This window comes from Mus pahari, chromosome 19 (genome assembly GCF_900095145.1).
Source record: "Mus pahari chromosome 19, PAHARI_EIJ_v1.1, whole genome shotgun sequence".
NCBI classification, from domain to species: domain Eukaryota; kingdom Metazoa; phylum Chordata; class Mammalia; order Rodentia; family Muridae; genus Mus; species Mus pahari.
In genome coordinates this window covers 41615881-41637352 of record NC_034608.1, presented here as the reverse complement: position 1 = coordinate 41637352, position 21472 = coordinate 41615881, and the positions used below count along the sequence as shown (strand labels likewise).

The 21472-nt window shown below is 47.4% G+C and overlaps 1 protein-coding gene across 1 annotated transcript in view; it reads right to left on the bottom strand.

Annotated features, from left to right (window-relative positions):
- Zmat4 (zinc finger matrin-type 4) overlaps positions 1-21095 on the bottom strand; it is a 381839-nt gene extending 360744 nt beyond the window's left edge. The window contains exon 1 of the mRNA XM_021219402.2: positions 20915-21095. The gene's annotated coding sequence lies outside the window, so the exon portion shown is untranslated. The remainder of the gene's footprint in view (positions 1-20914) is intronic.
- Between the last annotated feature and the right edge of the window lie 377 nt (positions 21096-21472).

Genomic DNA, 21472 nt, shown 5'->3' with positions numbered 1-21472 from the left:
ACTTTCGGGATAGCATTTGAAATGTAAATGAAGACAATATCTAATAAATTTTTTTTAAAAAAAAAAAGAGGGGTTAAGGCCACTCTTCCAGAGGTCCTGAGTTCAATTCCCAGCAACACCATGGTGGCTCATAACCATCTGTAATGGGATCTGATGCCCACTGGTGTATCTGAAGAGAGCAATATTGTGCTCATATCCATAAAATAAATAAATAAATAAATCCTAAAAAGAATGCACACACTTATTTCTCTCTGCTATCATGATGTTGACTGGCTATGACTTGTTGCTTCAAGTCCCTGCCACTTTCCTAGAAACGACAGAGCACGAGCAGGAACATCACCAGGAAGCCCTTTCTCCCATAAGTCACCTTTTGTCACAGTATTTTATCATGGCGGTAGAAACGAAACCGGGGCATCTGTGTTTGCCACCAACCAGGTAAAGAGAAATAAATGTGTAGCATGTCTGCAGAAACTGGATGTTAGCTGCAGTTCCCATGGATGAGAAAATATTAAGGGTCACCCAGGGGACTGTGTGTGTGTGTTTGTGTGTATGTGTATGTGTGTGTGTGCACACGTGCGCATGCACGTGTGACGATGTATGTATGTGTTTGTGTTTGTGTATGTGCATGTACATGTGTCTGTGTGTATGTCTATGTGTTCCTGCATGTGCTTGTGTCTGTGTGGGCGACTGTACACACGTGCTTCCTGAGCCATGTGTAAAGGAGAGAAGTCCTACAGGCAGCTGGGTCCAGGCTGTGAGCCAGAGAGCAGCTAAGCCCTGTTTTCTGCAGGCAGTGCAAATCTGCCCACAGTTCTCAGAGTTGTCACAAGTTAGAGCGATGGAGGAGGCCACTGGTCCACTCTCCTGGGCATCCACATCAGGTCTGGACGGGATCGTTGGCAAGTCTTGCTTCACATGAGACTAGGAATGGCTATTAAAGAAACTGAAGCTATTAATCATAAATCATAATTAGGCTCTGAACCCAAAACATTCCCTCTTCTCCACCTCACTGAAGCTCTTAAGCAGTATCAACCTTGTGGAAGGCTCAGTACAAGGTGTGGATCTTTCTAGGAACTTTTGCTCACAGTTCCCATCTGATCATTCGAAGAAGAGGTAGTTGATGATGGTTAGGAGCAACAGGTTGGCAGAATTAAAACTTGTGCACGATGTGAATCACAGAAACCTATTCCTTAGCAAAGAGAGAAAAGACCGCGAAACACATCTGGCAATCAGGGATCGTTTGAGGAAGATTCGACCTCAAGATGTGACATTACCTAAAAGGTCATGTCAGACATGGAGTGTGTCTCTATGGGAAGCGCCATACTGCAGCTCTGTCACCAGGTCCTTCTGCAAAGCTAAGTCAGGACAGAGGTGTTATGTTAAGATGAGTAAGATCTTAGGGTGACTGGGCTCCTTAAAAATGGGGCATGCAGAAACAGGTAGAGAAGATGTGGAGGGGCGCAAGTAGGGAGAAAGGTGGCTCTGGGGTTAAGAAACTGACCTTGCTGTCCTTCCAGAGTTCTGTTTACAGTATCATGTTGAGCAGTTCACAACTGACTAGAACTCCACCTTCAGGGGATCTGATGCCCCCTACTGGCTTCCCCTGGCACATATGTACTTGTGTGCATACACACACACACACATGTATGTATATGGTAAATATATATGGTGAACATATATACACATAATACAAATAAATATGTGTGTATATGGTGAATATATTTTTATTATGTAATATATAATTATATATAATATATATATATATATATATATATATATATATATATATATATATATATATTTAAGACACACCAGGAGAGGGCTCCCCTTGCAGCCTTCTGGAGGAACTTAGCCTGCCAATACCATATATTGGGTTTCTGGACTTTAGAACCACAAGAAGGCAAATTCCTGCTGTTGAAACAGCTGGTTTGCGATGTTCTGTTGCTACCACCATTAGAGATCGTGTGCACAACCACAGAGCTTCAGCAACTTCCATAAGGTGACTTTGCACAGTACCGCATAGGCAGTGGCTGATCATTCTGCCCTCTTGCTAGACCTGAGCCCTGAGAAGAGTAACTAATAAAATCTAGCACTGTGCCTGGACGTAGTAGATTCTTAGGATTTCTTTTTCCCTGTTACCATTAAAAGCTCTTTAGCTGCTTTTGTTCCTAATTTCTAAAACAGAAAGAAACAAAAACACAGATGGGGTTGAATACATCCAAGATTTTTGCATATAGCTTAGATATTTAACTATAAAATTGCACATGTGTGTGCACATGTGTGTACACATGTGTGTGTGCACATGTGTGTGTGGGGGGGTGCTCCTGCATGCACAAGCATTGTAGGGAAGTAGTGTTTTCCCTTAGTGGATGAGGAGATAAAAATCAACCTCGTGCCAGCATTATAGCTGTTGTTGCTGCTATTTATAGACTTGGCCATGGTCATGTCAGAGATTTAAAAGAAGCCAAACATCTGGGCACATTCCAATGCAGAGGAAGATCCGGAGTCACAGCACAACCCTGGAAGAAGCTGAATCTCTATAAAAGCTGCAGATTTACTCCCACTAAACACAATCCCAGCCCGGAGCTCTCGGGACCTCATTCTGTGCCTACAGCCAAGACCAAGTCACACAGTACCCATTGTCTTCTTAAGCTCTGAAGTGAATGACTGAAAGGCAGACTGCTGGTCTTGCTTCATTCTTCTGTAGGACGAGCCTCCGTTCAGTCTGGAGACAGTTGCTATCAACTGGGAAAGATTGGTTTCCTTGAACAGAATCAAAGTTAAGGTCTCAGATGGCATCCCACATCATGTTGTAAGAATGAATTTAAGGAAAATATTTAAAGTTAGAACTCTTGGGACTGAGGAGAAAAAAATCTGGATTCCTACGCTATTTTGCAGAACTAAAAGTAAGTGCACTCCACTTTCAGCAAAACCAATATATTTTTAAAGTCCTGATTTTACATATGCTTCATAATACATATATATACAATGTGTATGCATATATAACAGGACTAAGTCGTTCAATTTATAGACGGAAACGAGCTCTACCTCACAGCCTCAGTTTTCTTCAGGGAGAGATGCCTCGCTCGGAGTGCATGCCTGAGGCTGCACATCCTCAGAAAAATCACTGCTTGTGTAGGACTCTGTTGTGTAGCTTGTCCCATTGGTACACTTAACCTAGTACAGAATTTACAAACGGCTTTCCTGGGCCACCCCCATGCAGGCACAGGTGTGCTAGGTGAAGCACATCTGTGGTGTAACTCTAGCTGGAGAGGAAGGACTGTTTGTTTCCTGGGAGACGCCAGCTCTGGTCCATTGTCTTTGCCTGAGTGCTCTCCCACAGTACCCTGCATCTCCAGCCCCCGTGTTCTATTAGCACTGTGTAGGCAGCGCTGCTTTCTTGTTTTACAAAACCTCTTCCTCACTTCCAGTGACAACCTACAGGAGAGGCAGCAGTGGATCCCAATATAATGCAGCTTTAGCAATGGCGAGCGTGCTAACACGTTGGGACGAGCATGTCTGTGGCTTCGGAAAGTAAATGGATTTCTCAACGGAGAGCAACTGGAAAGCAGCTGGGTCCTGTTCTCTGTACTCGGTGCTCATCCCAAATGCTTGTTTGTATTCTCAAAATGTTATTTCTTCCAAGAAGGTCAGGGAGGAGTAAGAGCTATGCCCACCCAAAACCAGGTTTGCAAGGCATCAGTGCCAGGGATGATCCACAAACAAGGCAAGATCATGAGGCCAGGGGATCTCATTCTCCTTCTGTCACTGTGTTATATCTGATCAATAAGGGCCTGCCACAAAATATCTGGAAACTACGAGAAAGAAGCGAAGGAAAATCTCCCATAATCTCAGGTCCTAGACAGAGGTCTGTTCATACCTCTGCCTGAGCAACATTGTTGCCAGTCCCGGGGCTGGCAACTTCCGGAGCTCCAGTCATTGATGTCTCCCCATTTATTTCACAAGGTGGCTAGCTAGTGTATGGATGTGCTACAATATCTACAACTGGCTAGCGGTCTTCAGCTCGGGTGTTTTCTACTTACATTCTGTTACTGTGATAAAACTCTCCCAACTTAGGGGGAGGGGGAGGGGTTATTCGGCTTATTCTTGCAAGTCACAGAGCACCACAGAGTGAATTTGAGGCAGGAACTCAAGGTCAGAAACTAGAGGAAGGAACTTAGTGGAGCCCTGCTTGAAGCTCACTCTTACATAGTCCAGGGGCCCCTGCAAGAGGGTTGGTGATGCGCATCCTGTGAGTTGGGACCTCCTGAGTCCGTTAACAAATGAAGACAATATTTCACAGGCTTGCCCACAGGCTGATATCTTCCTCCACTGAAGCTTCTCCTCTCAGATGACTCTAGGCTGTCTCATATCCACAGTTAAGGCTACCCAGGACAGGGAGCTTGAACAGTTTTTCAGGACATCGTAGAAGATTTTAATGAGAGATATCACACACATATACTTTCCCACTTCTCTGATGATTTTCTTAGGACAGAAACCCAGAAACAAGTTGAAAGGCACATAAATCCTTAAAACCCAGACTTTCGGGAAGACTCGCCCTGTTGTAGCTCTGAGACACTGAGTAATGCCTTTCTTAACCTTCAATGATTTTACAGCTTGCAAAGTTTCATCTTGTTTCCGTCTTAATTAGCATCTTCATTCTTGTTACTACCGGAGTTACCACTGGTAATAGTACATGATTGGAATTACCCTTGCTCTCTACCACACAGCACCCACTGTGAGGTAACCTCTGCCCCAACACACATCGTTACTCCACAAACGAATGGTTAGCAGTAGAGTGCTTCAACCCATTTCAGAGCCCCTCTTCCCCCGCCACCAAGCCTCATCTGCCCCAGGGTAGCACCGAGCTGACCACACATGCAGTCAAACACTTCCCTAGAACCTTCAGGGATTCCTCTCGACTACGCTCCATCTAGCTTCCCGTGTAGAAAAAAACGACCCTCTCTGTATTTTGGATGCTTTGATGCCACTCTGGGAGGAGATCTGTGCGTTTCCTAACTCTCTCCAAACCGCGATACATCTCTCTCCACAACTGTTACATGGCAGCGTCTTCTCTAAACATGGAGAGAATTTGAAACAGCCTGGGCTAACCCCTCTTGCGATGACAAGCACCCTGAAGTTTTGACAGCCTCCGTGGGAAAATATCAGTGAAGTCGAACGAGGCCCGGACAGACAAGCTACTTTGAAAACGCAGCCCTTGTGAGGTGCTATTCTACAAGTACATCTATCCTTTCCAGGAGAAGGGAGAGTGACAACCCAAGTATTCTCTTTACATGCAGATGGGAGCAACACATACCAGTCTTTGTGACTGTTGGATGCTGAGCACATCAGCATCCCGCCACTGTCATTCATCATCTCCTCCTCTCGGAGGCCTGAGGAAACATTCCACAGCTACCTCAGTCCAAAGGTCAAAAATACCTCAAAGGAGGAGACAGCCAAAAGCCACACACAGCCAGGCACTGACCACTAAACACAGGCCAGGGGTGGAGGCATGCAGCTACACCTAAGTCGAGTCTGCTCATCCCTGGGTGCTGTTCAAGATCCAACCCGCAGCAATGTGAACCATCCCAGTGCCTGCCTCGCAGGTCACTGTGCATCTCACAGCCAATCATTTGCTTTCTGCAGCTCAAGTTAGGGAGATAGACAGGATTTTTCCAAGAAATCATTTGACTGCTACGAGAAATCTATTTTCTCCTGCACTAAGCATTGCGGGGATTTCGGTCACCTTTACTTTCTCTAGGTATCGCGGTCCCTGCAGCTGAAGAGCTTCCAGGTTCTCATTTGAAAGATGCTGTGCTATTTGGCAGTGTCACTCAGATCCCCTCTGGTACCCTTCTTCCAAAACCCGCAACTGACACCAGCCCACTACCCTGTCCCATCCGGAGAGCTATCTGCCACCTTAGCTTGCCTTAGACCCTGAGTACTTAAGGCTAAGCCCTTCACATCTGACACTCCATCCAGCCAATCTTAACCTCAAACCTCTAAGACCCAATCTAGGCACTTGAAAGCAGATAAAATTGGATTTAAGGGCTGGAGAAATGACTTGGAAGTTAGGCGCATGCTGCACGTCTGACTTCCCAGAGCACTGTATGCACATAGTACGCACACATGCCAAACAGCCATACACACAAAACTTAAATAAACCTAATGGAAAATTGTAACTGGGTTTCAAAAAAAGCCATATGGACTCTTTGAGTCAGGTATGTAGAGTTATTTAGGGTTAAAATGAAGTCTCTGAGCTTTGTTATTCTGAGCTATAACTAGTTAAGAGAGAGAGAGAGAGAGAGAGAGAGAGAGAGAGAGAGAGAGAGAGAGAGAGAGAGATACTTCTGAAATAAGATCTGGAGGGATAACAGGCAAGCCTGCCTCCTTGGTCAGTTATAAACTTTAAACTCATTGCCTCTGTCACTCCCTCAGTGACCTCAGTTGTGAGCTTCAAATGCAGCCTGTTCCATCCTTGGTAATGTAAGACGACCACACACACACACACACACACACACACACACACACAGAGGCAGGCAGAGCCAGCCTCATATCCATGCCCCAGCTCCATACATGGCCACCCCTCTCCATGGTACTCATGGGACCAACCCCACTGCTGGCACTCTTTCACAGATTCCCAGGGCTATCCCTCACCCCATAACAGCACCAGCCACCACAAAGGCCCAGGCCAGCTGCTCTGCTGAGTACCTGATCTTAGGTGATTCCACTTCAAACCCATCACCTTCCTTCCCCACACCCCACCTTCTCTCTAAGGTGGCTCCACCCATGTCTGAGGAGAGCTGTCCATACCTCTAGGCAGATTCATTCCTTTAAAGGCATCTATACAAAAGCTACCTCAGTAGTCACCTCCGGGAATCTACGAGAGTCCCCGAACATGCTCAGTTCAGCTTATTAATTCTGTCATTACTCTTCAGAATTGGCAAGTCATCTGCTGTATTGAAAACTTCAAGTGGTAATATATACACATGCATACATACACACACACACACACACACACACACACGCATATATATATATATATATATATATATATATATATACTTGCACACACACACATGCATGCATGCATGCACATATGTATGCACACATGCACACCTTGTAATTTTAACTTCAGAGAACGAAAACAATCCTCTGCCGTTGTCTGCAGTCCTCCTCCACTGCGTTGAGAGCCTCTGGTCTCTGTGGACTACCACACCCAGGGTCCTTCCTGCAAGTCTTCATCCTACTTTCTGCAAATTTCGAAACTAAAGCAACCAAAAGAGTCCCCACCCAACACACCACCTACCACACCCATCAGAGAGCTCCTCCCACCTTCCGATCAGTGTGAAAGATCTGCCCTCGCTAACCCTACACCTCTGTAGGATCTGGCCTCAGGCCCCCACATCACTTGTATCTGCTTACCAAGGGCCTGTTGGGTTTCCCATTTCCGAAGCAGACACGCAGACTTTGACCTCCACACAGTCCCGCCGCCGCCGTTACCATTACATCTCTTTGCATCTCTTGAGGACACCACTCTATCTTGGAGTTGTTTATTTCCCTTGAATCCACTCCACCCAAAGTACCCTCATCAGGGTAAGCGGCAGACTCCAGTGAGCCGCTGCTCAGCTCTCGGCCCCACCTCTTGCAGCAGCAATGTCTGAGGCAAAGTATATCTACTTCTTTAGGAAGAGTCACTACCCTGAGTTCCTAAGGCAGAGCCCTCCCCACCCCACCCCACCCCCAACCTCACCCCTTTCTCACTGCTACTGCCTCTTCTTCCTGTTTCCAGGATAAATTCTCAATGTCTTATACCCAAGGTCAGGAAATTCTGCCCTGCGGGTCAGATGGATTTGCAGTGAAGTTCTGTTGTAACACAGCCTATCTTAATCATTTATAGCTGTCCGCCAAGGCTGCTTTGTGCTACAAGAGTCAAGTTAAACAGTCGCAGGGAAGACAATACGGCCTGCAAAGCCTAAAGTATTTACTGTCTGGCACTTTAGGAAGCTTGCCAGCTACTCTTCCAGATCTATAAATACTGCCATTCTCAAAACTCCGTCTTTACCGCCTCTGTACCCACGCTCTCCTGAGTAAGCTAATCGGGAATGCGACCTTAAATGCCACTCGTGACCCCGAAGTCCTTCTCTAGTCTAAACCTCTTCTTTGGACTCCAGACTCTCAACCCACCTTTGCAGTGGACATTTTGATTGGATGTCTCATTCATCCTAAAACAAACTCTTTGTTCCTTGTCCTGTCAGCACGCCCAGTCCTCGCCTCCCCTCCGTCCACAGCCCGATCCTCATTTCCTGTCCTGCCCCCTCTACCCTCACTTTTCATCCTGCAACCCAAACCATCCTCACGCCTAGTCCCCACTCTCTGCCTCAACAAGGACCCACTCATCCTTGCTTTCTGTCCTTCAACCAATCCCTATCCTCATTTCTTTCCAGCCCCCACGCCCACCATCCTCCATCCCATCCTCACTTCCTGCCCCGCCCCCATACCCACCATCCTCCATCCCATCCTCGCTTCCTGTCCCACCCCCATGTCCATCATCACCCCTAACCACTCTACCTTGCACAGTCTTTACTCTTTACATCCTGTCCTTCCACTCCCTCCCTCCCCCTGGCATCCCCTTCCCCATTTGCTCCTTATGCAGACCTTCTCACTTCCTTGGAAACCCTCATATCGCTCCTTGAGTATTCTCTGACACCGAAAGTTCGGTTCATCAACGCATCCTGCCTGCTCCCTCTTCAAAGTATAACTAGATCTTGACCACTGCCAATAAGCGCCCACCATCGTTAGTCAGGATCCTGCTCTCCTGGCTGCGTACACATGGCCTGCTACACATGACCTGCTACAGCGTACTCTCCGGATGGCAGTCAATGATGCTCTGATATCACAGATCATACACACAGCTCTCCTCACAGCTATACAGTGTTTGAGAAGGCTAACTCTGGCGTCTGGCCTCTGGCCTTGCAGTTACTGCTGACATCCCAGTATCTTGTTTAACCTTCGAGGCTTTCCTGTCATGAACTGCCAGTCCCCAATATCCACACGAACCAGGTCCCCTGTTCCAGGCCTCTGAGGAGTGCTACTACAGAAACATTTCTTTGGGACACATCCTCCCCAAAGCCACACCCTGCTCCCCTAGCTGGCAGTATATTTCTCCATGCCAATACCAGTCCTCAATCATGATGATGGTCTAGCCATCATCTTTCCACCTAGAACCAAATCTCAAAAAGGCCAGAACCTGGGCCAGTCTCATCCATTGCTAAATTCTTGCTTCTTAGAGAATTCTGCCCGTTTTCGAGATTTGGGATGAGACATCGTAGATACTTAAATGTGCAAAGCTTTTGTTTCACATTTTAAGAAGTAGAAGGCCATGGAAGAGAATTAAGCTGCACCATGAAAAAGAAAAATAGAAAAACAGAGCTGTATCCTAGGGCTCACATGTCCAAGCCAGCCATCTTCCTTGGTGACCTGCCCCAGGGATGTACTGAATCAAACCAGGCTCCAGTGACAAAATGACTGTACAGCCAGAATGCTTCTGCAGAGCCTCCAGGAGATCTGCGTGGCCATGGGGAGAAGGGGCTTCTATGGGATGGACAGAAATGCAAAACCAGCCGTTTCGAATCCAAATGTTAGTCGGTTGGAATCCTGGCCCAAGGGCAGGAGAAAGAGCTAACTGGGCCTCAAGGGAACCCCGGGGTGGGCGTTACACTGGCCGAGTTCCATTAGTAAACTTCAGCTACAGCCCAAGCCTGTCTCCTCCCCTGTGAAATAAGGCTCTCTCACCAACTTTCTACCCAAATAAAGCCAAAGGGCCACCCTGGATTTCTGTCTTTCTTTCCCATATGTAGCTTATCACACCTAAAAGTTTGCAACCTACAGGATTAAAAGGGGGTCACCCTCAGGACTTTCATCCAGCAGAGACCCCCACTCTTACCTAAACGTACCTCTGGGGTTTACTTGCTTACTCCCAACTTGGCCCCAGTTTTAAAGGTTTGTTTTTTGTTTGTTTGTTTTGTATTTGCCTTATTGGCTAATAAATCTGAAAATCCTAAGTTCCCAACAGAAAGGAGGGAATCACTGAGTGACAGCCAACCCAGCCCTCCCTTCTGTCTACCTTAACAGCCACAGGACAACTTCTTCTCAACAGGAACAAACTCAAGAACTCAGGAGAGGAAAGTGGAAGCCATTCCCATCTCAGCCCATGTCTGCCTCTGTGTCTCCCTCCCTTCCCGTCGTCCCTCATTGCCAGGGTGTCCGCAGCTCCTGAAGTAGCTTCCTCCCTTTGTTCCCCTCAGTGCCACACTGTCCCAGTCGACAAACCACAAAGGCTTTCTAAGAGAGCAAATCCTGTTAGGAAATGAAGGAAACTTCACTTCAGTGCAGCTCACAACCCCCTTGGCAGTCAGAGACGTTCCTTGATAGCTCTGACTCCAGACACTTATTCCTTAGAGAACGGCCCTCGCTGAAGTCCTGTGACACTCCCACTGTCCAGATTAGTCCCATCCTTCCAAGTTCAACATTCATGACGTTTTTGTCTTCCTGGGCCTTCTGAGAACACTATTTTCCCTCGCTGATAATTCACCTATGTTCGGCTTCACACCGCAGAATTCAGCAAAAGGTTCCCTGGCACCCAACGTCATATATTTCCCTACTGGCTTCCCAAGCCGCCATGAGGGCTACATGGGATCCGAATTCACACCTCTCCTTTACCAAGGACATACAGCTCCGTGGGAAATTCTTGCTGCTGGTAAGTCAAGTATGATGCGATGGCAGAATTTGGCTGTTCTCACAATTCCATAGCCATTCCCTATTGATCCCTTCCCCTGCAAAATCAGGAGAACACCTCACCCACATCTGAAGCTTCCAAAGACAAAATGCAACACACATTTGTGTCCTTATTAAAATAAATAGAGCAGTAAATTATGTACACACACAGCTCCTCAACCAGCCCTGCTTGCTGCAGAGCCCACTTCTCTTTTTTTTTCCCCAATTAAATCTACAAAAGCCCCAAGGTTATGCCCATGAGAGCCACCACCGGCCCTGTTGTGAGACAGTACCCCAGAGTCCTCATGTGGCCCGACACGCTTCATGAAGCCAGCCAGCTGTGCCTTCCACCCCAAGCAAGCTGACTTGGCTGCCCAGAGTTTATGCAAGAGGAAGCCACAGTGGGACACGTACAAATGAGACTCTCAAGGCGGGAGACAGCCAGTGGGAGTCGCCTCTGGCTCATCACCCGCAGCCCCTGCTCAAAGTGAAATAGCTGTCAGGGCATTGATTTCCCAACATTGATTTCATCTCTACTAAAAAGAAGAGAAGGGTGTGGCTCCACGCTGTCCCGTGGAACTCTGCCAGCCCTTCAAGAGCATACAGAGAGCTCAGCAAATCCACTATTCTTCGAAGACCACAGCGTGGAGCACCGAAGCACCTAAGGCTTGTGCCTACCAATGCCCCGTTCCTTCACCTTGAATGAGCCGCAAACCTCTCTGTGCCTTAATTCCTCCCCTTGAGGTGCATGGAGGCATACTAGTGAAAATGGTAAGACAGGGCTGATCACAGTGACAGCAGGACCTGGGCTATGGTGACGAGGTGTGCAGGACGTCACAAGGCCTGGCCACCCACAGTGGGCAGAGGAAGAGGATGGATCTCAGGACTATGCTGATTGACCGCCTTCCCGAATGTACTGAGGACACATGCCAGTCTTTCAGAGTAAGCATGGAGCCTGTAATGCTGTCACATGTACAGGCTGCTGCTAGAATGCCGGTGGTTGCAATGACTGCGTTAGACGAGCACCGTTTCTCTGCGAAAGAGGAGGCAGATAGAGTGTAAGAGCGGGGACACGATGCGACAGAACTGTGTGCACATGAACCCAGAGACTGCGGCAGCATGCACAGGGCCTGCACAGGTCTACACTGGATGGGGTGCCAGCACTGAGAGGGGAAGTCGTCACAAGCCCCCATCCCTAGCTCAGAAGCTATCTCCAATTGATAACTGCGTGCAAAAGACAAATTCATTTTCTCCAATGGAGTCTCCCTGGAGACATAAACCAGCCTTCAGAGCAGACCCCATGTCCAGCAGTAGAAGGCCAACACAAAATGAACTCAGTGGTATTTTTAGAGGTTCTTTGTCTCAAAACCCTTTGGCTGGGCTTTTTTTTAATTTTTTTTTTTAATGTTTGTTTGTTTTTAACCTTGCCTGTCTTTGCATATATATTATACTCTCTGATTTTGTGTTTTAATGGACTTTCTGTGTATGTGAGTATGTGTGTCTGCGCTTCTGTATATGTTTTATGATTCTCTTTGGCTCTTTTTTTTCTGTTTGTTTGTTTGTCTGTTTGTTTTGTCCCATTCAGTTTTGTTTGTTTATTTTTTTTAAGATAACTGATGGCTTTCTAAATAATGAGGGAGAGAGAGAATTTGGGTGTGTGGGGTGAATGTAGAAGGGGGGATGGTGGAGAGTCTGATCAGAATATACTGTATGAGAAAAGATTATTTTTAAATATAAAAAAGAAAGAATGTTCCTGACTTGGAAAATATTGTTTCTAACTTAGAAAATAACATTTTTTCCTGTAAGAAATTTAGAAAATTCAAAAAAGTAAAAAAAATAAAAATAAATGTATCCATTTCCAAGATATGATATTTCATTCCACTTTAACTGCGATTACACTCTATTTACTCTCCAGTCTTTACTTAATAGATATATTATTAGCACTTTCTGCATCCTTATATATTATTCAATGTAGCTTTAATAGCTTCTTTGATTTCCATTTTATAGATGACCCATATTAGATTTAATTAATCCCCGGCACAATGTTTTGTTATCATGAATAATGCTGAAAGAAATATCCCTGATTAGAACTACTGTGCACAATTCTGTTTACTTCCTTAGGGTTAATTCCTTGGTGAAGGCCTGCTTACTGGTTTAAAGGGCATTTTTGAGACCTGTCTCATGTGTTCAAATTATCTTCCCAGAAGCGAATTATATAAATGTCTATTGTTTTCTACAACACTCCTACCAACATTGGATAGGACATTTTTCATTTTGGCTAATATATCAGGTGGCTTACAATATCTTGGTTTTAATTATGAATACTAACTAGAAGGCTTTTGCATAATCTATCCACTTATTTCTTTTCTAAATATTTTGAAGTATCTGTCCCAAAGTTGTTGCAGAAAATTAGTTCAACACCTCCTTTGATGATCCTGAACCTATGCTTTTAATGGTCCTTTCCATTAGAGCATGAATTCTAATGCCCCACTTATATCCTCTCTCTCTCCCTCTCTCTACTCTGAAATCATTCCCTTTTCAAAATTTTTGTGTGAGTTGTGTTTATTTTATGTATATGGGTGTTATGTCTGTGTGTGTGTGTGTGTGTGTGTGTGTGTGTGTGTGTGTGTGTGTGTGCAGTACCCAGAGTCACCAGAAGAGGGTACTGAATGCCCTGGAACTGGAGTTGCAGACATTTATAAACTGCCATGTGGGTATTGGGAATCCAACATACGATCTCTGGAAAACCACAGCCTGTGCCCTTCACTGCTGAGCCACCTCTTATCCTATTTGCCATTTCCTCTTAACCTATTTCAGAAGCAATGGCTGGTCTCCCTTATCAGCTTGTCCTCATTAAGATTCAGAGGTCCTTTTTTCTTGTCTCCTGATCTGGCATGAATCATGAAGTCAGTCGATCTCCCATTAACAATGGTAGCAGCTCTGTTGTGGGTCATACAAGTCATGGCAAGCAAGTGGAAGTCAGATGTGGGTCCTAGGGATCAAACTCTGTTTCTCCGGCTGTACAAGTTCTCCTGCAAGCCCTGGGCCGTCCGCGGGCCTTGCATAGCAGGCTGTTTTCCCAAGGAGCTCCGATCCATGCAGGCAGAATGCCCTCCCTTCCCGGACAATTTGCATGCTCCCTGGAACTCCCATTGCAAGGGCAATGAAGACACCTGCAGATGTTACCTCAGCCCGGGGAGTTTTCCCAGACCTGTGCTGCGAGTGTCTTCAGTGAACCATCTTGCTAGCCTCTGTGGTTGTCACTGTCTCCTTTCGGGCTCCCATTGCATTTCACCGGCCCCAGGCTGCACGTTCCCTTCCTAACCCCAGCCCCAAACTTCATCTTCTCCACTTGCCAGCTACCCAGGCTGTCATTCCTAACTCTAAAGGAGACTGTCATTTCTCTCCTGAAACTAGACTCTTCCTACCTGGTAAGGATCCAGAACCCTTCCTCCCACTCTTTCCCCCCAAAACCACACTTTATATATTCAGATTCAAGGACACCCAAGCACTGAGGGCATGCTATGCTATCCCATGCCTTTGAACTGGGCAAACATGGCTCACTTCCACCCACCCCTCTCTCACATATTTTTCCTACTCTTAACCACCCCTTTCTTCCAGATATTTCCTGTGAACCCCCTTCCCCACCCCCAGTAAGGATGTGCTGAGCCTCACATCCAAGGCCCAGCTCTTCTTTACCTAACACACCCATCTCAAGTAGAGTCCACAGCATCAAAACTGAGGAGCAGGGCTGAAGAGATGGCTCAGCGGTTAAGAGTACTGACTGCTCTTCCAGAGCTCCTGAGTTCAAGTCCCAGCAACCACATGGTGGCTCACAACCACCTGTAACGGGCATCCCATGCCCTCTTCTGGTGTGTTTGAAGGCAGCAACAGTGTACCCACATACATGAAATAAATAAATCTTTAAAACAACAACAACTGAGGGGCAAAATGTAAATGTGGGTAAAGGTCATCTTGAAGGACAAAGGCATGAAGCATGCAAGGGGGAGGGGCTGCATGCCTAATGGATTCCTCAGAGTTCCCTCCCATGTGGTGGTTACTCTTCTCTCCCTCTGTCTTCTCCAGAGCTCTCTGTTCTTGCACCCCATCTCACAAGCTGGGGCCTGACCATCCCAGTTTGGTACCTGCAAGGTGCTTTCTTCCATTGATTCCTTGAACTCTCCCACCTGAGCCATTTCGTGGGCAGACACTGTGCACTGCTGCCTGAGTCCGAGGGCTTACGCTGTGCTGCTCAGTTCTAGCTGACTCAAACACCATGAAGCAGACTGTCCCAGCCACTGCCGCACTGTCACAACTGTGAGGGTCTTAACGGACCCTACAGAGAGCCAGACTTTGGGCCCTGGGAAAGCTCCTGTGGGCCAGACCTCTACCTTCCTCTAATGCTCTTCACATGTAGCTATTTATTCTGATTGTTAAAGGTAATGGGTGCAGTATTTTATTTATGGGATGCCCTACATCATGGGCCTTTTTAATCCATTATTTTAGTGAAGAAATTGAATGAATATCTACAATCTCTAACCACTGCAAGATTCAAATTCAGCATCTCTCACGATTTCTCCCTATCTCTTCTTGGTCTTCCCTTTCTCTATTTCCTCTTTCTTTTTGTTCTGAGTTCTGACAGAAAGGCTGCCTCGTGGCCTGGCAGTAGCCCATAGAGCCCCCCCCCCCCCCGAGACAGCAAAGGCATCTCCCTGTCTGGAGATGGAGAGGTATACTAACTATATAAACTACAGAAAATATAATCAGGGACAGTGTGAGCAATGGGGGTTATGGGAAAGGCACTTAGTGTGGCCAGAGGGTGCTGTGGAATAAACACTAAAATATGAGCAATGGGTGCTGTAGTGAGCCATCAATGGACCATCAGTGAAAACGCTGCCAGCGATGGGTATCAATGAACTATCAATGAACATGCTCAGCTGCAGGTGTCGATCTTTGCCAGTCAGGTAAAGAGATATCAGGAGCCCAATGAATCAAATGGCCTATTTGGTTGGGGAATTAAAAGGAAATGAGCTACAGAGAAAATGTCCCTGATTCTGAAGATGGGGGGCGAGGGGGGAATGCTTAATTCTGGACTCTATTCCGGAATTGAGTTCCTGGATGGCGCCATCAAACACTTCCTCCTCTCTGAGATCATTTGCCTGGTCTGCAGGAAAAGATGAGGCCTAACAGGAGATCTCCAAGCAATAGCTAGAATATTCCCATCAAGGTGGCAACCAGCTCGGGGCAGAGGGAGGGGATCTACCCAAGGAGCGTCCCAGGTTCCCTGCCTTCCTCGATCGCCCAAGTCTCTGCCACTTTCAGCCCCATTGCCAAGGGTGTAGTTGGGGGAAAATAATTGTACATCCTTCCCCAGGAGAGAGATGGATCCTGAGGCTCAAGGATTCCTGCCCTTTACCAACTCCAGTTCTCCAGCTCCAACTCCAGCTAACACCTCCAGCTTATCCACTTCTTAAAGATTATCTCAGAGGCTCACAACCTTCCCTTTTATAAAAAAAAAAAAAAAAAAAAAAAAAAATCTTGCTGATGGAAAATTCTTCCTCATACCTAATCTAAGTCCATCTGCTGCAATTTCTGTCTATTTTCTCCCGTTCAATCCTTACTGGAGATGGAGAACAGCTGGTCGCCATCCTCCATATAACATCCCCTCCTAAAGCAGAATCAGCTATGACATCACCCCCTCAGCCTGTGTGTCTTCTGGCACACCATCCACTGTGCCTCCTGACCTGTCTTCCCAGATTCTAGCTCTGAAACGATGGCCAGTCACCATGGCGGCATTGGAGGCTGCCGAGCTGTGGCCTCCACAGCGGGAGGCACACTCGCACTGGCCAGATCTAAAGGGAAGGTCACTGCAGAAAGAGACCTGGAAGAACTCAGTCCAATCTTTTTTACACGGGAGGAAAGTAAAAGCCAAAAGAGAGCAAATGAGTACGATGTCTAAGATCAAATCCCAGGGCTCGAGTGCCAGACCCAATATCCATCCATCCATTCATTCATTCATTCAATATCCATTCATTCATTCATTCATTTTGGAGGTGGTTGGGGGTAGGGTTTTTTAATATGCCTAAGCTTGCCTCAAATCTAGCTCTTCCTCTCTCTACCTTCCAAAATGCTGGGATTATAGTCATGTGCTACAATTCCCAGCTAAAACCCCTAATCCTACCACTGCTCCCTAACTAGTCCCAGCAGTGTCTCAGCTGACTAGCAAAGGGCCACAATTTCTCAGTTTGCATCTCTCCAGTTCTGTCTTCCTCGGGCTGCTGGCAGATGCCTGAGCTACTACTACAAACGTCTTAGGTTCTGCTAAGACGTACTCAAATACCGGGCACAAGTGTAGTTCCATGGCAGTGTGGTGCATTCTATGAATATGGGAGGACGCTGCCTCTGCAGGTTACACTGTTAACTTAGTGTAAGGGAGTACACAAATCCCTTCAAACAACTGGTAGATTAGGGTTACAGGAGAACAAAAAAATAGGGAGCGTAGCAGACAAACTATGCTGTCTGCCAACGTCTCCAAGGTCAGCCCCTAGCTGGACCATGCGGAGGCTGTGGAAGGGGTGTGGAGGAGCGGTCCTCAGGACAGTGGGACAGGGGTAGAATCACCTTTGCCCAGAGGCATCTGCTCTGTCTGCCTCACCCAAATCAGCAGCACATGACCCATGAACCCCACTGAGGCCTAAGACAGAACTGAACTTGATGAAAGCGGCGGTCTCCCGTGGCTGGCACCAGCCTTCCTGGGATCTCCTGTTAACTCTTTCGGAAATGAAGTGAACAGGGTGTCTGAGTAGATCTCTCCTAGGGTGTCCTGAAATGCTGGAGAGAACCAGAATGGAGGAAGGAGAGAGAAAGAAATACACCTGCCCATCAAATTGGATGAGGTACCTGCTTCAGGTCCCCTGCAGTGATGAAGGATGGAGATCTGAGTGTAGAAGAGTGAGTCACATGAACTAGTTACTCATAATTTTCCTAAATGAAACCTGAAGGACACTTGAGCCCAGAGAATACATTTCCGAGCCTACATTTCCAAACAGCCACTTCCCCGTTCTGAATAAACAGAGGGACACTGTGACTTAATCTTGACAACTTTCAGGGATGTTCCAGGCTACTTCAAACCTACAGACACCCTGTCCCCAAGGACAGCTTCGATATGCAAACATCCGCAAAGAGAGAGAAGACATCAGGACAGCATTTACCAAAACACCTAACCCCAATATACGTGCTTATTTGATTTCCCCGAAACCACAAAATTAAATTTTAAAACTGAAAACAAAAACCAAAACAAACCAAAACAAAACAAGACAGTTCCCTGATAAAAATTTTTAATATGTTTTCAATCCTATTTCTGGGCACAATTTTCTTTAACAGAAAAAAAAATATCTGCACAAAAGGGTGAGATCAAAGCAGGTTGGCAATGAGATTGCTTATTGACATGTTTATCATGGGAAGGGATGCTGAGGTGAAGACGGGGGGGGGGGTGCACTGACATCCAGAATAGAGGAAGTCTCTCTCTCCTTTGCCAGGGGAGTCACACTGAACATGGAAACAGCCCTCCACATCACAGTGAGTCGGTGACAGAAGTCCCGGCTGGCCAACTGAGGAGAGAGAACACTGCTGGACGTATGGTGCCTAGCTGAAGCCATCGTGTTCAATTCGACAAGATGACAACTAACAGATTTAATTTCCTGAGCCTCCGTCGGGCCCCTTCACACACAAGCAAGCGCTCACTCCGCTCCGCAACGAGTTAATCAGCCACATTCCAGTGATTACCTGCTCCAGGATGGATCGGAGCAGAGGTTCAGGGTCCTGGGGTTTGAGCCCAGGAGGACCCAGGCGAAGCGACAATGAGAGTGGTTTAAGTTTTGTCGATTACTCTCCAGCTCCTATACTCTTTTTTTTTGTTCTTGTTGTTAAGTTTAAGTTGTTATTTTAATGATCTCTGTCCCAAATGAGGAAATACAAGGAAGAAGAATGAGGAGGAGGAGGAGGAGAGAGAGAGAAAGCAGTGCTCCAGTGTGTCCCACTTGTACTTTTCAAAGCTCCCTCTGCTCTGTCCCCCACCCATCCCTTCCCTCTGTGCATGAGTCACCACACGGAGCCGTTTTAAAATGCCTGGCTTTAATGCGTGATAGGCAGCAACAGATCACAGATTGGCAGAAAGTCAAAGGGGACCCTGAGTTCTGCTCCTGGTTTCTGGCCCAAGACACCCCTCAGACTCAAAAGCTTACCTAGTTTATTGCTGTTGTGCATTTAAGAAAAGGAAAAGAAGGTATCCGCAATCAGGTCACTATCTCGGTTCTAGATACTGACCCCATGGCCTCTGTGGAGTCACGTGCCTTACATCCTGGGAGGGGGGGACGGGTAAGGCCTTTAAATCTGCCCCCAGCAACCTAGAGAGGTCCAGCTCCACTCAGGGACCTTGGACAGCAGGAGTCATGCCATACGGAGCTCAGGGCGTATCTTGCTGCTTCTAGCCAACGTGTGTACATCCTAACCAACTGTAACCTCAGACAGCTAGACGGACAGCTATTCCTCCAACCACTGGGAGTAGGACTTCCATAATCACAGCTCCCACCCAAAGACAGTTCTCTAAGGATGCGAAGGAGAACCTGTTGTGTGTGGTAGTGAAGAAAATAGGGCTCGTAAGCAGGAATGACTCACGGAGCAGAAGAATCAAAGGCTGTCACACCTCAGAGGCGGGGGGGGGGGGGGGGGGGGAGAGGGAGGTAGGGGAGGGAAGTGTCACAGGGGTGCGAGAGGCACTGCTGAAAACCTCTTCCAGAACAATCTTATCAGAACTCTCACAACGGTTTAAGTCTGGGACAGAAATCGAACAGAGGAATCCGGTATGCGCCAAATGCCAAGGACTTGTGATGTCACCTGGAGAGGGGAAATTCTAGAGGATGTCACAAGTATGTCACACCACTGCATGCCTTATGGTGACCGCCACAAAACCGGGGAACTACCTGTGTGTTAAAGCAGGGAGTCCGAGGCCACGTCTGTCACCTTCACCCACACTGGGGACAGCCACTTTCTCAATGGCCACTTACCTTGCACTGCCCTGTGGCAAAAGTTGACAGAGAGGATCGACCTCAATCTCCAGGATGGAAAGTGTGTCTCGGTGCAAGCGAGTCCCTTGTAGTCCCAACAATGTGGAATGTTAAAGAACCAACCAAGGGCCACAGTGAGCGCTTCTACTTGAAGACCAACTATCAGAAGCAGTGTGCACAAAGACTGCAGCACCGTCTACCTGAACAGATGCACCTGAGCACCTGGACTGACTAGCATCCAGTGGCTTCCCCTCCCACCAGCCTCTCTTTCAGAGCGGCTGGGACCTCAGACCTGGGCCTCTCCTTGGTGGGAGCATAAAACACCCCGGGATAAAATTCAGCGCCATCCCTGCTGTTTTTCAGGACACAACAAATCAAGAAAGTGTTCCAGGGTGTTCAGGGGAAGGAAGTACTTTCTTTGTCAATGGCAAGGGTTTCTCTTTCACTAAGTTGGGTGATGCGCAGATAGATGCTCACAGGGTCAAACAGGACAGGCTCCTACACCCTACGACATCTCTTTTCACCAGTGAAGACCGATGGAGATGGAGTGGGCAAAAGTAGCCCAGGAGAAGATGAGAAAAGTTTGAGGACGGACAGGAATTGAAGGTCACAGTAGTTTGAGCAAGGCAGGTCAAGGTATAGCGGATAGGGCAGATCGAATGGCAGAAAATCCAATCAAGCCAAGCTTGCTTCTGGAGCCATCTCATGGATATGGTCACAGTATCATTCTGGCCCAGGAAGCGGCCAATCCGGGGTCCAGCCTCATCACCCAGCAAACCTGAGTCTACACCCTAATGCTGCAGGTCCTCTAGCCCCAAAGCAGACCCATTTCCATGAACCTGAGCGCAGCTAATTAAGAGTAGTAAACAAGCCTAGCTCTTGGCGGTGCAGAAGTTTTCCCAAATTGTAGGCTTGTTTTCCTCCCAACAAAAGACAGTGGGTCTCCGCCTTGGTCACCTTTCCTCCCTTTAAACTTTTCTCTTCTCTCTGCAATCCTCCACCTGTGCTAACTGCAAGCCCGAGCGAAAACAGAGCGGAAGCAGCCCCCTCTCCCGGGACACAGATAAAGGTACCTTCTCCGAGAAGCAGAGGGGCTGTCGTCCGGAGGCTCGCCGCCCGGCGGAGCGCAGGAAGACGCTGCCGGGATGGAGCACGCTGAGGATGCTGCGTTCCTGTCTCTGCGACCAGACCTTTCAGCAGCTCGGACCAACTGTGCTAGCGATGCACTTAGCAATTATCTGCTGGCGCCGACGCCCCGCCTCCTGCTCTTGTGATTGGCTCTCCAGTCCCGGGCAGGACTGCATTGGTCTCGGCCGACCTCACTCATTGCTTTGGCTTCTACTATTATCTAAGCCATCAAAGGAAATAATTCCATGTTTCATTGACAACCTGTAAGGTTCTCCTCCCGCCAGGTGTCGGGGGGCAGAACTGGGAGTCCGGAGAAGGGAGGGGAGGACAGTAGAAAAAGGTGGGGGTGGGCGAGAAAGAGACCGGGGTGGGAGGTGGGAGGAGAGAGAGAGAGAGAGAGAGAGAGAGAGAGAGAGAGAGAGAGAGAGAGAGAATATGAACTGAGGTTCTTGGTCCAGCATTTTAACTTCCACAAAACAAAGCCCATTGCAACAATTATCTGG